This window comes from Photinus pyralis, unplaced genomic scaffold (genome assembly GCF_008802855.1).
Source record: "Photinus pyralis isolate 1611_PpyrPB1 unplaced genomic scaffold, Ppyr1.3 Ppyr1.4_LG4, whole genome shotgun sequence".
NCBI lineage: Eukaryota > Metazoa > Arthropoda > Insecta > Coleoptera > Lampyridae > Photinus > Photinus pyralis.
In genome coordinates this window covers 25037061-25054517 of record NW_022170511.1, presented here as the reverse complement: position 1 = coordinate 25054517, position 17457 = coordinate 25037061, and positions in this window count along the sequence as shown.

Here is a 17457-nt window from a genome sequence, read left to right as displayed (position 1 = left end):
TCGTACCATTGAGTCCTAACGCAATGCTACCGAGATTTGAAAGTGGCGCGAAACGTCCGACATTTTGATAACGAAAGTGATAAAGAAAGATGGCGCTGTTTGTAATTGTTCCAACTGTAAGTACAGGGTAAGTAAAAAGTTTCAGTGTCAGATGTGCTCCGAGTTTTGCAATAATTTAGTTCTTAAACAATGCTCTGTGGAATCCTTACATCGAAATTTAACATTTTTTCGCAACCCAAGATCAAGAAAAACTATACTGCGCATGTTTTCAGTGGAGGCACTTTAGCCGTTTCCAAGAATGTATTGTTAAATTTGTATTTTGTTAAACATAAACTAAATTTACACAACTTATGTTGGATATTCTTAAAGAAATCGACCTATCAGACGTATTTGCATGAACAATTGTGTATTGTACTCATATATAATAATTGAATCCAAGCAATGGAATTGGGTATTTTGTTTCATTGATTGAGATTTGAATTTATTTTCAGTGATACCATTCCTTTGGTTGGATTCAAATTGTGGGTAGCATTGAGAAAGGTATAATTCATTATCCATTATGTGATAAAAATAAAATAATTAGATAAGGATCAAATTGAGCATGGACGCGTCACCAGATTGGAGTTGCAAATTTCCTATGCATTTCCCCCGTTTGGTAAAAGTAGTTCGAGGAGGTTAAATGTGACCATCAAAAAAACTTTCCTTTTGTTTCATGCATTTTCGGAAACCTTTGTTTAAAAGTCGGATTTAGACCTATTTGTCAAACATTTAAACGCAACCGTAAATTTACTTTTTTGTACTTCTTCATTTTATGAAATAGCAAATAATCTATCGTATCTACCATTTACATTTTCGGTGAAATCAGGGGTGAAATGGATTAAAATGTATGACGTCATCGTAAAGAGCGATTTGGAGGAAATGAGAAGCACTGAAACTCGATCTTGTAAACCGATTTTTTAACCATAGCAAGTTTTTGTAACTCCACAAGCGCAATAATTTTTGTTCCCTAACGATTTAACCCTCCCTTTTTCCATTATTGTACAAGGTAAAAAATCCATAGTTTCCGTCTTTGAATATAGTTTATAATCGAAGGTTTCCGTATTTTCCCATGTTTCAGAGTAGATCAATAATATATAAAATAATAATCGTCCCCATAATAAATTAAATAAAGATCAACGCAGGAATGTTATGCAAGTTATGGAGTAGAAAAGGTCATCTATATCTCCCACCTGGCGCAACGTAACTTTATATACTTATTTTTTAAAGCGGTCCACGTCTTTGGTTTTGCGGAAAATTTATTAAAATGTCCTTTCAGTTTTAAAACTTAGGATGCCGCAGAATTTGCAAGAATTTAAATTTGGTACGTACGATCGTGGTGCTTTTATCAGTGGTGGTTTTCACGTGTCGTTTTCAAGCAGGGCCAATTTTTTACTTCAAAGGCGCGAATTTATCCCCCAAGAAAAGCTACTTTTGCAAGCTTTTACGCTAGGTCTCAGAACATTGCGTGTCATTACTCCGTCGCCTTTTATGTGGAATTTCCATTAAATGAGCCAATAGGACTGAACATTAAAAGTGCGAGGGCGAACACGGTACACTCAGAATAGTTTCCATTGCCATTACAGCGTGCGACCAACTTGAACGACATTGTGGAGAAAATCTGATGACGATCTATTTCTGGTTGAATTGTAACTTCAGCGTCTCCCAGTTTAACTTTTAATTGAAGTAATTATTGATTCCCGGTACTGCTCATAGGAGATTTCATACGGTCTACCGATGCGACTGCCTCTGCATATCTCCAATACGTATATTGATTCGTATACGTAAGAGGTCAACACTATTCATTAGGTAAAGATAAAATCAAATAGTAATTAAGGAACTTCCCCAAATCATTTGCATGCTAATGATTTTTAAAATCACTTTAACGTGGTGCGCCGCCAATTTCACATAATTTATTCAAGGCACTATTAAGAAAGTGCTTTATTACAACGTTGGGTTTTGCAAAGTTAAGACAATTTAATTTTCTTGGATACAAATGATGTAATCAGGGAAAATTATAAATGGAGAAGTACTTTTTTTATTGCAGATAGCAGAGTGCTCACACCGGTTTGTTTTGTTGTTAATTGTAGCTACGCCCGACTTATACCATTGCGAATAAATGCCATTATCTAAAGTGCCATTGTACCAAAGATTGATGAAACAGTCGTCATAAAGGGATCCTCCCCAAAATACCAAGGGAGACAATAAGTTTTTGAATTTTCATTTTTTTAGTAATTTAAAGAAGATTTTTGACGCCTTCACAAGGTTCTTATAATTTAATCAGGTACTGTAAGTTGTGAAAATGTTATTCAACAAGTACCCACCATCCAGTTTTTTTCCAATTCATCCATTTCAAATTAAATTTCAAATTGTTTGTAAGATGCTTCCTATTCATCCACGGCAACTTTTTTTACCTCTGCAACAAGCCACTCAATGGACGCGTTGGACTATAAATCCGGAGGTCGGGTGTTCGAACCTGGGTTAAGGTGAATTTTTCATCTGTGGTAGAGATGGGCATTACCTTAGACCAGTTTCGAGCATTCTGCCGGCAACTCCGAATTAGGTTTTCCTGCAGTTTTCCTAATTCGTAAGGTAAATACCGGAGTAGTATAGAACAACTTAAGACCTTCTCCAGAGGCACCTCTAAAAAGCATTATGCGGGTCATTCTGTAATTGGGCGCAAGCCTGTTGAGGGCCTAGAACAAGTGAGGGATAAACAAATAAATAAATAAAACTCGTTGCGCGTGCTTTAAAAACGTTTAATTCTACTTATTTCTACTATTAATTCACAAGCGAATGTTGTTAGACAAAAATGGTCAGCGGTTCATTAGATATGTTGCATAATGTACTTCAAAATAAAATTTTCTACCAGTCCTTTTGACCAAATTACATAATTATGACTATTTAAATTGCAACAGGGTGTTTTCAAAAATTTGGTTTTGAATTTGTGTTTTGGTCTACATGGGAAATTTCCACGTGTACCGCTTCATAGCGTACATGAACGAAAGTACGTCTGGCGATAACATCTAGGTTTTCGATAAAAATGTATGGTGCGAGATAAGCAAAAAGAGGTACCGAATTGTAAGGAGGTTTTCGGCAGACGAGGTGAAACTTTTGAAGAGTGGACCTGAACACGTAGTATTTCGGTGCATTAAAAATTGGATTCCAGGAATTCACGACCGATCACGTACACATGCGTGAATTTGTCTATCTTTGAAAATTATGTTGATTAAGCAAATTCTGGCTTGCGAGTTACATGCAATTATATATGAGTCCGAATAGACCATTTACAGTAAATTCGGGGACGAAGAAAAACATTCTAGCAACCTGATTCGTAATAAGGCCGTTTATTTACGACTAATAAAATTTACGGAAAGGAGCATTTTCTGGTCGGTGAATTGCTTTTAAAATCAAACTGCAAATAAACTGATACGATCAATTCTTACCAGAAGGGAATATTACCCACGTTAATAACTGTTATTTTTAACTTTTGTATAAAGAAGTGGTCGGTTATTTTTGTGAATTTGCATTTTGTTCGAAATAATTTTAATATTGCTAAAGGCATCGACCTAAGAGAACCATTTGCATGAATAAATTTGTATTACATTTATTAATAAGAATCGAATCCAAACAAAGGATTTTGCAGTATTTTGGTTTATTGATTGGAATTTTGCATTTAATCTCAGTAATACTAGTCCTTTGGTTGACTTAAAAATTTGTTTAGGATGCAAAAGTTTCTGAATATCTTGAAAAGAAGAATGTACCAAGAATTTATTATGTATAAGAAAATGACAATGGATTACTTCTATTATTGCTACGTGATTTTTTTGTATTTCTTTTTGTGAATCAAACTCATAATTTACATCCAAGAACGTGTAAAGGAAATTGGACCGTGATCGCGTTTGTTTTTATTAATGTATTTAATCAATTAGAGTGATAAGCGCATTTATTAGAGTTCATTCAAACCAGAGCATTAGATTTTGAATTACAGATTTTAAGAGAACATGAGGCCAAACTTCCGCAAGGTAAGGGGTATAAAGAAATTTGCTTATTACTGAGCTAGCCGGGGCAAATAAAAATAAGTCATACATTTTTGCCAGTACCAAAGAAGTTTAATTTTATTTTATGCAATTGCAAGTCTTTAGCCCTTGTAAGCGTAACTTTTTTTTACTTTTCTGTATCTGCCCAACTAACATCAGAGAAAATAAAAACGAAATCGGCAAATAGCTCACAAAGTTTGTATCCGGTGTATAATTTGTTACCATGATAAGATTGGATTTGTTGCATTTCGTGAAAGAGTGCATTGGCTTATAGTTTTCTTAAATTCGAATTAAGCGTATGGCGACTTACCTATATTACATTTAGTCCAAATTAAACGTCTCTTTATAATATCAATAAGAACCAACACATCCTGTGTGACGGTTTCTTTGATTTGCGTATGGTAGTTAATTTGTGCCATCCGCTTCTATAAGAAGGTGAGAATCGTTCTAATGTTGTCTATGGTTTTGTCGATGTTATATTAAATTTGGGGTATATTTCAGTGGTTCCGTTGAAGTTTCCGCGAGAAAGCGTGTTATCTGTATGTTTTTGGGGTTGTCGTGATTTGGGTTTTATTTTAATGTAGCTATATATATTGAGAAGGAGCCTGAGAATACTTTGGAAACACCATTAACATCGAGTTAGCCGCTTTCTGTCGATCAACGTCCTTCCGTTGGAGTTCTATGGGTGTTGCCGTTTGGAATGGCGAGGATCTATCGAATATACAGCTACTTTTTTTGGGGGGGTTTGATGATTTGTCTGGACGAAATCGGCCCGGACCGGCCGGAAAAAATTCCGAAGTTGGGTTTAATGCGCACACTTATCCGGACGGAATCACCCCGGAACGGAATTTTGCCGATGAATGTTCTTCTCATCAACACCGATCTGCCGTCCGTTCCGGACCTGTTCCGTCCGGACAACATTATGAACATTCCATCGCAATTTTTGCCGTCCGGAAATTGTCACGTACTCTCCAATTGGCATAGGCTAACTTTGTAATTAATTTCTAGATATAATGAGAGCCACTGAGACAGAGAACCTCCAGTCCAACTAGGCACCATTGACCAAAACACCCCGAGGAATACCCCACCGCGCTGTAATCCATAAATGACCATAATGGAATTTCTTCTGGAAAATAACATGAGATTTTGGTGAAAAATGAGCCCGTATTCTTCTTGCCTATCTACTGATGAATTCTAAGTATCGATAGAATTTTAACAGTGTCAACCGAAGAATTTAAGGAATATGAGGATTTTAAAGAGAAGAAAGAATCTGACGAGTTTGTAGAATTCCAAGCATTCGAGGGACCCAAGGCGACGTATGAAAAGATTTTGAAAAACTTGAAAAGCATTCAGAGGCCCATAAACCCGCAGTATAAATGAAGATTCTAAACAGAAGACCAAACGAATGAATAAATGTGAATCTGAATAACTGCAACAAATTTGAAGAATTTGAGATTTGAAGGATCACAAAAATATAAAACAGCCCGAAAAATTGTGAGAATTAAAAGAACCCTGTGATTTGAATAAATTTGAATAATCGGAATAACTAGAAGTAAGTGAAAAATCGGAACAATAATAAAAATATGTAGGATTTGGAAATTGTAAGTCAATTCTAATAAGAAACTGGATAACCCGGAGGATCTGCAGAATTTGGAACATCTCACATACCAGAGAAACTTAACAGATTTGAAAAAATTGGAAAATCGAGAAAATGAAAAAAATAAGAAAAAAATAAAGAATGCCACGGATCTCAAAGTGCAGAATGAGGGGGATTGGATGAAATGCAGGATTTTGAATGATCCGAACCGAACAGTCCGAGGTCTGAAGAATCTGAAAGAACTGAATATGGAACGAATTTTGAAGACCTGACAAAATCCCAAGAATTTAAAAAAGAATAAAGAATTAAAAAAATCGATGTCTGAACAATTTGAAGAAACTAAAAAATTAAAAAAGTTTTTCAGTTCAAATATTTTGAAAGATTTAAATTTGAATATTCTGAAGAATCGGAAGAACCTGAAGTACAATCGAGTACATTTGAACAATTCAAAGAAAAGAATTGGAAGACTTCAAAGGAAAAAATTTAAAGAAACCGTGAACTCGGAGAAATTTGAAACCACAAACAAATTTGAGAATCCAGAGGCTCAGAAGGCTCAACATTATTGGAAAGTATAGAAACTTAAGAATCCGAGAATATGGATCTACAAATCTTGATGAATTTGAAGAATATATTGTGTCACTGGATAAAGTATCCGGAGAATAATAGAAATGCGAAAACGGATTCTTGAGAAAGTGAATAGCTTGGAGTAACTATAGGAATGATAAACAATAAAGGATGCGATGGACCTGAATCAGGATGGAAAGGAGCCAATGAAAATTAATTTGAAGAAATTTTGGAATTGAACGAAGCTGGAAGAATAGAAAGCAATTTAAAAATTCCCAAGAAATGAAAGAATCCGAAGAACCCGAAGACACCGATGGAACAGAAATTATCCAAATGTCGCTGAAGGACTCAAAGGAATCAAATGAATGAAACCAAAGGAATTTGTAACCCTTGAAGAAGAATTTGATTTTGGTGCTAAGGGATGGAAGAAAGGGCAGACTTAATAGTACATTATATATCAAGGTAGAGAAGTCCACTATTATTGCCTGAGCACCAAGATTACATCTCGAGGCGCTTGCGCCGAGGGGTGTAAGGTGCGAAGGCAATAATAGACTTCTCTACCGTGGTATATATACTATTTTTTTTTCACTACTAGCGTCTGATGACATGATTATTAACCTTTTTTCCACTTGTAAAGTAGGCTTTCTCGGCATTTGTTCAAAGTGGTTAATAATGTGGACATTATTAACTAGTAGTCAATAATGAAACTGTCACGCTGTCACTTTTAGAAAACACAACCCAAAATTTCGCTCAATGAACGTTTAGACAAGTTCTCTAAAACGAATAATTGCCACCATTCGCAATTTCCAGAGAAATTACATACCTAAAATTATCACATTTTGAAAAATTCGAACGAAATTACTCTTTGAAAAATCTCAATGACAGAACAAAATACGGCCTGTTTGACTTGTACTTCCACGTACTTGATTGACATGTTAAATTAATAAACAAAAATTCTGTCCAACCGTTAACTCTCTTATCAATATAATATGTTAATTTAGAGGATTTCAAGTGCTAGTAGTGAAAAAAATAGTATATATACCACGGTAGAGAAGTCTATTATTGCCTTCGCACCTTACTCCCCTCGGCGCAAGCGCCTCGAGATGTAATCTTGGTGCTCAGGCAATAATACTGGACTTCTCTACCTTGATATATAATGTACTATTTTTCACTACTAGCACTTGAAGTCCTCTAAATTAACATATTATATTGATAAGAAAATGAACGGTTGGACAGAATTTTTTGTTTCTTAATTTAACATGTCAATCAAGTACGTAGAAGTACAAGTCAAACAGGCCGTATTTTGTTATGTCATTGAGATTTTTCAAAGAGTAATTTCGTTCGAATTTTTTCAAAATGTGATAATTTTAGGTATGTAATTTCTCTGGAAATTGCGAATGGTGGCAATTATTCGTTTTAGAGAACTTGGCTAATCGTTCATTGAGCGAAATTTCGGGTTGTGTTTTCTAAAAGTGACAGCGTGACAGTTCTCATTATTGACTACTAGTTAATAATAAAAAATTATTAACCACTTTGAACAAATGCCGAGAAAGCCTACTTTACAAGTGGAAAAAAGGTTAATAATCATGTCATCAGACGCTAGTAGTGAAAAAAATTATAAAGGGGTAATTCTGCCTCTCGCGTTTGGACATTTATAAGCTACTTGTAAATAAATATAGAAATAGCGTTTATACTAACGTATTTATTAAGAATACATTATTGATAACATTTGACTTTTTATTTGCTTTCAATAGTGATTCGCCTGAAGTTTTATTTTTGTTTATCTGGTTTTATTCGACATTTAAAAATAGAGAAGGGTAATTTTAACGTCCTTTAATTCAATCCTTTAAGCAAATGATTTATATTGACGTAACAGGGAGGCTATTAGTACAGCACAGCTTTTCAGGTGATTTGTCTGCCAAATTAAAACCTGGTATCAATTGCTTAATTAAATGTCATTGCCATTAACGTAGTAATACCAAACAAGCCCGATATGATGTTGAATTTGAAACGACTGCGGATTAAATTTTGGTGGTGATTTATTATAGAAATCACTTGCAGCTTTTCAGTTACAAGTCGACTTCTATATAGAATTAGTTCACAAATCCAAACAATTCGCTAAGTATAATTTAGGTAGCTAATGGACTTTCTTCTTTCACTTAGCTACGAAAACATTTTGATAATACATTACCGCCTTGAGTGTTAAAAGAATAAAATTGGAGAAATTTTTCTACGACACGGTTCAGATTCGGGAAGCTGGCCAACCCTTGTTTATTGTTAATGAGGCAGAAAAGGTGGATATTGAGGATCGCGGCGCTCGCCAACGCGCACGTAACCTGAGGGCTTATCATGGGGTTTTATGCCTACGTATCACGTTCAAGTTTCAAGAGGTTACTAAGTGCTAACCCTAAATATGATTCAAAATTCAGAATTTCGCGTTGAATATTTAACCGGAAGTTTAAAGTTTAATGCTCAATTCAGCAAAAAGTTGGACGCGATGAGCCAAATAACTTATGGGACACCCGCAAAAGAAGGTAGATATAAAGACGTTAAAAATGGTTAAAATCTGCGACAGACTGGCAAGTAAAAGAAGTTCCTCCAAAAACTCATGCGCTGCCATTTATCTTGGTAGATGCTATTAAAACATTTAAGCCTAAAGAGACCGTTTGAAATTATATAATTTAATAAGACCTCGCATTTCAATTCAACTTTGATGGAACCTTCAGCTATGTCAGTTTCCAACGATTCCTTTTGATTTTACTGTCGTGCCTTCTAAGGAACGGTTGAGCATGAATGCAATCCAGTGTTGACGATAGCCTAGACGACCACACGCTCAGGATTTTTGAATTCGCACATTTCCATGAAATAGATTTCGACAAGTTTAGCTATGAAAACGAATAGTTTTGAACTATCTGCTAGTTGCATTTCTTCAGGCGTCTAAATTAATGCAGTGTCAGAAACATAAATTCTGCTGCATGTAAGAGGAGTTAAACCTCGAGTTAAACGGCGTAAGAAATAATTTCATGACCAGTCAAACGCACGTTAGTATTGATTAGCAGAATCAATACCGCCTAAATGTTTCGTTTCAGTCTTCAATAAATCTAAACGTGATTGAGTTTGGCGAACAAACTACCGCTGTCAAAGTAATCCTTAGGCGGCGGTCCATTTCCCTGAGCAATTTTTTCCGTTAATAGCAGGATAAACTGACAAATCAAAAGGCTACAAATTTTATTGTTGCACATTTACGAAGTAGTTTGGGCATTCCGAGCGAACAAGGTTATAGTGTTTTATATGACGTAGTGCTAGTGTTGGAAAATCTATTTTAATAACCTACTTCATGCGAGGTCCTTTTCATCTCGATAAAGAGATCTGTATTTGTTCCGAACTCATAATACTATCCTGTGCCATTGGGACTACGAAGAATACGCCGCCGGGTAACGTGATTAATTTAAGGTTGGTTTCTATTCTGCAGCGCTTGGATTTTCCGGTGTTTTTATTATTATTTGCCCTATTTAGAAAAAGAGACGTTCGTATTCTACTTTCCCTAGTGTTAGAGAAGATAATTTTTGAATGATGTATAATTTCTGTGGCTAATGTCAACACGTAAGACTCCTCTGTAGCCAATTCACTATATGTTGAAAAACAAAGCATATGCTGTTTTTATAGATGTCTAAGAAATTATGGATGGTGCTAGAAAGAACCTTTATTTCGGTAATCTATAAAAGACTCTCGCACCAAAACTAAGTGAGCTATGAGTGAATGTTGGGCCCTATTTTTTCGGCATAAAAAGATTCACCACACCAATTGAAAATAATCGTTATCACTTTACAATTCACTTTATTTATGTACATGCAATACACTTTATAAGTTTGATACCTTATGTGTTTTAAGTGAAACGATCTGTTTGTGTTTTTGTAAAAATTTCCTTATCGCGGCGTAAGCTAATTAGTTTCGAGACAAGCACGTGTTATCGCTGAAGTAAGCTGATGTTAATCCTATTAAAGATGCAGTATTTTGTTAAGAAAAAAGGAACAGAAGTGAGAAAGGAAAATTGGTTTAAATAGAACGTGACTTCTTTGCTGGTGGACGTTGAAACGTAGCCGTTTGTTTTGGTGTTCAGCGTACTGCGGTATTTGAGCGTGTTTGAAAAGACAGTCTGTCTTATTTCATTGTAAAGTTATGTAGAAGAAAGCTAGAACAGTTTTAAAGAATGTTCTTTACGTCGGTCGTGATAAAAGTCGAGTTAAGCGGAAGCGGGTTTTCATAGGGGGAAACGAGTACCATTTTTGGTGTACACCAAAAATTCAAATTCAAATTAATTCACGATAATTTAAATTAAATGACGTTAATTCAAATTAAGTCACGTTAATTCAAAATAATTCACGTAAATTCAAATTAATTCATGCTAATTGAAATTAATTCTTTTTAACTCAAATCAATTCACATTTATTTAAATTAATTCATGTTAATTTAAAATATTTGATTGAGTGGAAATGCTATCTAATCGGACTAGAAAGAGATAAGGCGAAGGAGTCGGGAATTTATCACAAACGTAATTCTCATATATTGATGGAATTTATACTTCTCTGTGATGCATTTTCGTAAAATTTAATTATTAATTGAATTAAATTAATTGTTAATTGTCAGTTTGAAAATTTTTTTTGTCAATTTAATTGAATGAAATTTGCAATGTTAATCGTTAATTCAATTAATGATTTTCCCCAATTAGTAACGCCTGGTCGTTTGTATGACAGATCGATTTGTTACGATCCCACTAGTGTTGCATTAGTAACGTAAGATAAAGAACTTAGTTCGACTAAATAACTATTTACTAGATTAGCCAGAAATCAGCGATTGTCGCAACCTCCTCGGGAGGGTATGAGGCTGTAGCCAAAACGTAATGGTCTGGAACTACGATTGCGATAATTATACCGGCCAATGTCGATCTGTCAATTCCTGATGATCACGCCGATCATGCCAAAAAGGTCGAAGTGTGTTTTAATAGTGTCAAAACCTAGATAACTTCTCTTTCGGCTCGGCCGATCAGGTGTAGGTAGATTTCTTTAACCACCCTATCCACTAAAACCCCTCCTTTACCCCGGTAACCGCCGTTACGCAATCCTTTAGGGTGACCTAACCTAAGCTAAACTTGTACGCATGTCTAGGCTCTCGTAGACGTGCGTTATCCATGCTATTGGATAGTCTTTGCCGGGACGAATCCAACGACTCCCGTGTACGGTTCACCAAGTAGCATCTTGGGTCTCTTAGACGTGCGGACCCGATGTCATTCGATAGCACTCCACGTGCCGAATCAAATGGCACTCTTCGTGCATGTCTAGAATTTCCAAAACTTCAAGTAGACTCCCACGCATCCTAAATGTGCGTACTCTATGTAATTCGATAGTATCCCCCCCCCCTCCCCTCATGCAATAACGTTTACTCATAATTGGTTAAAATTAGGAAAAGTGATAGCCTAACATATAAAAGTAGCCACCATTTGGTTTAAATTCACAAACTGGTGACCGAGATATTTATGACACCAACAACCCATAAAGTTTGGTAAAATCTGCTCATACTTATGAAAGTTGGTGTTTCTTGGAAGAGGTATATAAATGCAAACAAATTCAAATTAATTCACGTCAATTCAGAATAATTTAAGCTAATTCAAATAAATTCAAGTTAATACAAATTATTTCACATTAATTCAAATTATTTCCCGTTAATTCAAATTGTTTTACGTTAATTCAAATCAATTGACATTTATTCACATTAAATCAAATTAATTTAGAGGGGTGTACACCAAAAATTCAAAGTAATTTTCCCCTAGCTGTTTTTCCGTTTACTAAAAAGTTTTTGCCGTAATACTGTGGTTATCCAGCGTTTGTTGCGGAAGTGAAGTGAAGTGAAACCTTTCTTCAAGTGTTCGGATAATTTTTGCCACCGTTAAAGAGCCAATACTATAATTTAATTACAACGATGTCAGTGTCGTCTAAATCGAGATTCGAGTGCGGTGAGAAGTGAAGTTTTGAAACAATATCACGTGGTGTTTTGTGTTTGTACGTCATTTATTGTGAATCGCAGTTACGACTGGAGATTTTAGATTATCGACACTTTAACGTAATTAAGATTTATTGTTCTATCTATTCTATATTGGTTGTTCTATCTATCGCTTGTTGCGTGGTATCTGTTATTCTGGCCCTGAATGTCTATTTTGCTTTCAGATTATTTGATTGTTTCATGTCGAATAAATGTGTTCATCTGTATATGCTTGGGTTTTGTGATTAATCGAGCCCAAATTACGACCCAGATTAGAGTTTTTTTTATTTCGTACCCATAATTACATCTAGGCGTTAATTGAAAACTTGTTAACTAATTATTACAATTTTGGAGACGATTAAGGTTGACGAATCACTCGTAAATTAAACCTCAGCAGTGACTTGTCAAGCCAATTCAATTATAAACATCTGAATACAAAACTATCATGAATTTAAACATTTTTTCTTTCTGAACTAGCCAACTCTGCTAAAAACAGTTTCCTAATTTACAAAATAAATGGTGGCAAAATAGTGGCCCCAAAATCACATCGTACAAATTTCTTATTTCGCATTTAACTGCGATATTTTTGTAGCAAATCTCGCGAGCGGTTACGTAATATCTCAGGTATGCTCAATTGTCATTTTAAAAAAATTATCAAGCAGTAATAAAGTGTTACCAGGTTTTATTTTGAGTGGAAAAATCCAAAGAAGAACGTGTCTGATGTTTTTTTATCAATCGCATCGTTAAAAAACTTCTTGTGATAAATTGGCGACAAAATCCGAGTTACCTGCAACCTGCAGACTGAATTTTACGTTAAAATTGGAGGATAGCCTTATTTTTAAGCAGGGCCGTTCATTTGTAAATGGTAAAATTTACACGAGAGAACTTTTTCGAATTGGAGACTCTTCAAATAAAAATCGCAAACAGTAACGACCGTTTGAAAGTAAGTGTATCAAACTTGAATGACAAATTTGGGCAGCGCCTTGTGCCATAAATAACATTTTGTAATTCAATTTAAGACAATTAATTGATGTATTTACTCACAACAAAAGCTTAATTCATTGGGCAAGCTTTAATACCAACACAGCGGAATATTGGCATTTTATTTCTGTGCAGAAGCAATCACGATCTGTATCACAAGTATTACTTTCGCGAAATTGAAGCTGGTTTGTTTGGATTCGCAGTACGTATGGACATTTTTTTTTTGTATTCATCCCGAAGATAAAGTTACCGGTGCGGTACAGAAAGTTCAGTTGTACCCTATAGAAGCGATCTATTTCCCTATTTCTAAGTTAAACTACCTTTCCAAAGAAAGATAAGATCAATATTCGTTACCAGAAGAGATTATTAAATTACTGAAAGGAAAAACAAACACTAAAATATGAATTCAAGTAAAATGAACCAAATCCGTGCTTATTAGTACCTAATTACCTCACCATATCTATATTTAAAAATTGAAATTATATCATACAGGGTGTCCCAACCTTATTGAAGGTACATAAACCTAAATACCGCCCACGTGATGTAGTTTACACGACATTATAAAAACACGAATCCGTAATTTAGCTTTCATTTTACATTGACAAAACACTATTACCCCAACAACTTTTAACATACGTTTTATTGATAACAAACACATCGTTTTCAAAGCATAATAAATTCGAATCTTAAACTTGTTCGATTTACACTCAAATACCTCGAAAACTTCTCACTTGACACCTTTAAAACCTTTATATCATTTTAAAACGTACCTACTATTCGGAAAAATGTAAAAAACCAATAAAATACTGCTCTGTAGTAAAGTGTGCAAGTACACACATCAATTGCTATTGTTGCAAAACTTCCCAATAAACCGAAATGCAAGTTTACGATCTAATCACAAAAAGTGGAGTGGCTGATATACAGGAAATCTCGACGACGCTGAGGCTATAATAAAAATTAATACGAGATGGACTCATATAAGTTTGAAACTACCGTTTTATTAGTTCTACAGCCCATAAGGAAGTGTAACTTTGTGGATGGTATCAGTGCCATTCATAATAAATAATATTGTTAATTAGGTGCTAAATAAAGACTGCGGAACAGCACCGTGAAGTTGGCAGTTAAAAATGGGCTGCTCGAAATTGAATTGTCCCCAAATTTGTTTTCTTTGTTTCCTTTTAAAAAACCGAAAAATCACGGTTAACTTTACGAGAGTAGGTACCAGAAAGATTTTGAATAAATACTCGCTTCAGAATTCTGTGTCTCTCAATGTACTAAAATTCGTTTCCATTTCAAATAAGTCGCTAAACGATTGAATTGTACGTACCCCAATCTACAATAGTTAGAAACCAACGTATCCTAGCCACTTGGAAATTAGTTTTCGACAAGATTACAGGGGCGCGATTTAATCCAATCAATACCTTAAAATACAGTATACTTTCAGTGTACACATCAAATTTGTATTGAAAGGGGACGAAACTTAACTCGCCACACTTACGTAGTCTGGCCACCCGATTCACAGATTTAAATCATGAGATCTATCTCGAGATATGTCACTTCAGTGTTTCTTCCGTTTTATTATCGAATATGACATTAATCTTTATTTCCATTAATATTATAAATGGTTCAAGAATTTATACATTGGTCTTTAAGTGGGTGAAGGTTATAAATTTCAAACGAAACTTGCAAATATCGATAAAATTAACAAAGAGAAAACGTAGATGGCGCTGCGTATCATTATTTTATTTATTTTTAGGGATTTTTAGTCAATAATTTGGTTATTCCGCAAATTTTCAGAATTGTCAGTACATTTAAGTAGCACGTTGAACGCTGGCATTTATTTTATTCCTATGCATAATCACGATCGTGAAAACACCATTTTCCAAGGAAAAGAGATTAATTGTGACTAGAAGAGAACATTACCCACGGCAATAACTGTAATTTACTTATATTATGTTATCAAAAATCTCTAAACCTTCCCCATATAGTTTTATTCGTTGAAGTTTTTAAAAATAAAAGCGACTATAGTTTCGGCGTACTGCCATCATCAGGCGATGTGAAAGTTAACAGGAAAACGGTAAATTACAAACGTTGAAGACGGATAAGACGAACATGTTGTTTTTTTAATTATAAACTGGCCGAAGCCAAGTGAAAAACCTGAAGGGTGGTTAAAACGGAAAGGTTGTCCTAAGTTTCAAGACGAATTAATTATCAAGCCTTGTTAAGACAACCAACCGGGGGGTTGAATTTTTACATTAAAGTTGAAATTTGGGTTAACACATTTCAAAAGAACGGGGGGGAAAAATAAACTTATAAAAGTATTGAAACTATTAAGATGACTACATATTTAAATTATTTAAGTAAAGTTAACTTAACTTAAATAATTTACTTAAATAATTTAAATATGTAGTCATCTTAATAGTTTCAATACTTTTATAAGTTTATTTTTCCCCCCCGTTCTTTTGAAATGTGTTAACCCAAATTTCAACTTTAATGTAAAAATTCAACCCCCCGGTTGGTTGTCTTAACAAGGCTTGATAATTAATTCGTCTTGAAACTTAGGACAACCTTTCCGTTTTAACCACCCTTCAGGTTCATCACTTGGCTTCGGCCAGTTTATAATTAAAAAAACAACATGTTCGTCTTATCCGTCTTCAACGTTTGTAATTTACCGTTTTCCTGTTAACTTTCACATCGCCTGATGATGGCAGTACGCCGAAACTATAGTCGCTGTTATTTTTAAAAAACTTCAACGAATAAAACTATATGGGGAAGGTTTAGAGATTTTTGATAACATAATATATTTCAACCCCCATTTCGAGGAACGATGGATCCAACTCAAAAAAAAAAAACCGGAAAAAAAAATTTCTTATAGAATGTGGCCTGTAGAATCCATAATTTCAAACAGTTCCAAGATTAGGCTACTAGTTGAAAAGTTACAGCCCTTTGAATTTTCTTTCGAAATTGGTTTCTAGTCTATAACTTTTGATTGAGAAGTCTGATCGAAAAAGTACGAATTGTTTTGGATTCTACGCACCAAAATGAATAAGAAAAAGTGTTTTCCCGAGAAATTTTGGTGCAGTCGATTTTTGGTAAAAAAGGAAGGTTGTACACTGCCTTTTTTTTGAGCCCCTCAAGAAAAATTGTCTCAGATCGACCCGGAAAAAAAATTTTCTTATAGAATGTGGCCTGTAGAATCCATAATTTCAAACAGTTCCAAGATTAGGCTACTAGTTCAAAAGTTACAGCCCTTTGAATTTTTTTTCGAAATTGGTTTCTAGTCTATAACTTTTGATTGAGAAGTCTGATCGAAAAAGTACGAATTGATTTGGATTCTACGCAATCAAATTAATAAGAAAGTGTTTTCCCGAGAAATTTTGGCGTAGTCGGTTTTTGGTAAAAAAGGAAGGTTATACACCGCCTTTTTTTGAGCCCCGAAAAAAAATTGTCTCAGATCGACCCGGAAAAAAATTTTCTTATAGAATGTGGCCTGTAGAATCGATAACTTCAAACAGTTCCAAGATTGGGCTACTAGTTGAAAAGTTACAGCCCTTTGAATTTTTTTTCGAAATTGATTTCTAGTCTATAACTTTTGATTGAGAAGTCTGATCGAAAATATACGAATTGATTTGGATTCTACGCACCCAAATTAATAAGAAAAAGTGTTTTCCCGAGAAATTTTGGTGTAGTCGATTTTTGGTAAAAAAGGAAGGTTATACACTGCCTTTTTTTGAGCCCCGAAAAAAAAATTGTCTCAGATCGACCCGGAAAAAAAATTTTCTTATAGAATGTGGCCTGTAGAATCCATAATTTCAAACAGTTCCAAGATTAGGCTACTAGTTCAAAAGTTACAGCCCTTTGAATTTTTTTTCGAAATTGGTTTCTAGTCTATAACTTTTGATTGAGAAGTCTGATCGAAAAAGTACGAACTGATTTGGATTCTACGCACCAAAATTAATAAGAAAAAGTGTTTTCCCGAGAAATTTTGGTGTAGTCGATTTTTGGTAAAAAAGGAAGGTTATACACTGCCTTTTTTTGAGCCCCGAAAAAAAAATTGTCTCAGATCGACCCGGAAAAAAATTTTCTTATAGAATGTGGCCTGTAGAATCCATAATTTCAAACAGTTCCAAGATTGGGCTACTAGTTCAAAAGTTACAGCCCTTTGAATTTTAACTTTTAAAAAGTGCTTGGTAATTGAAGCAC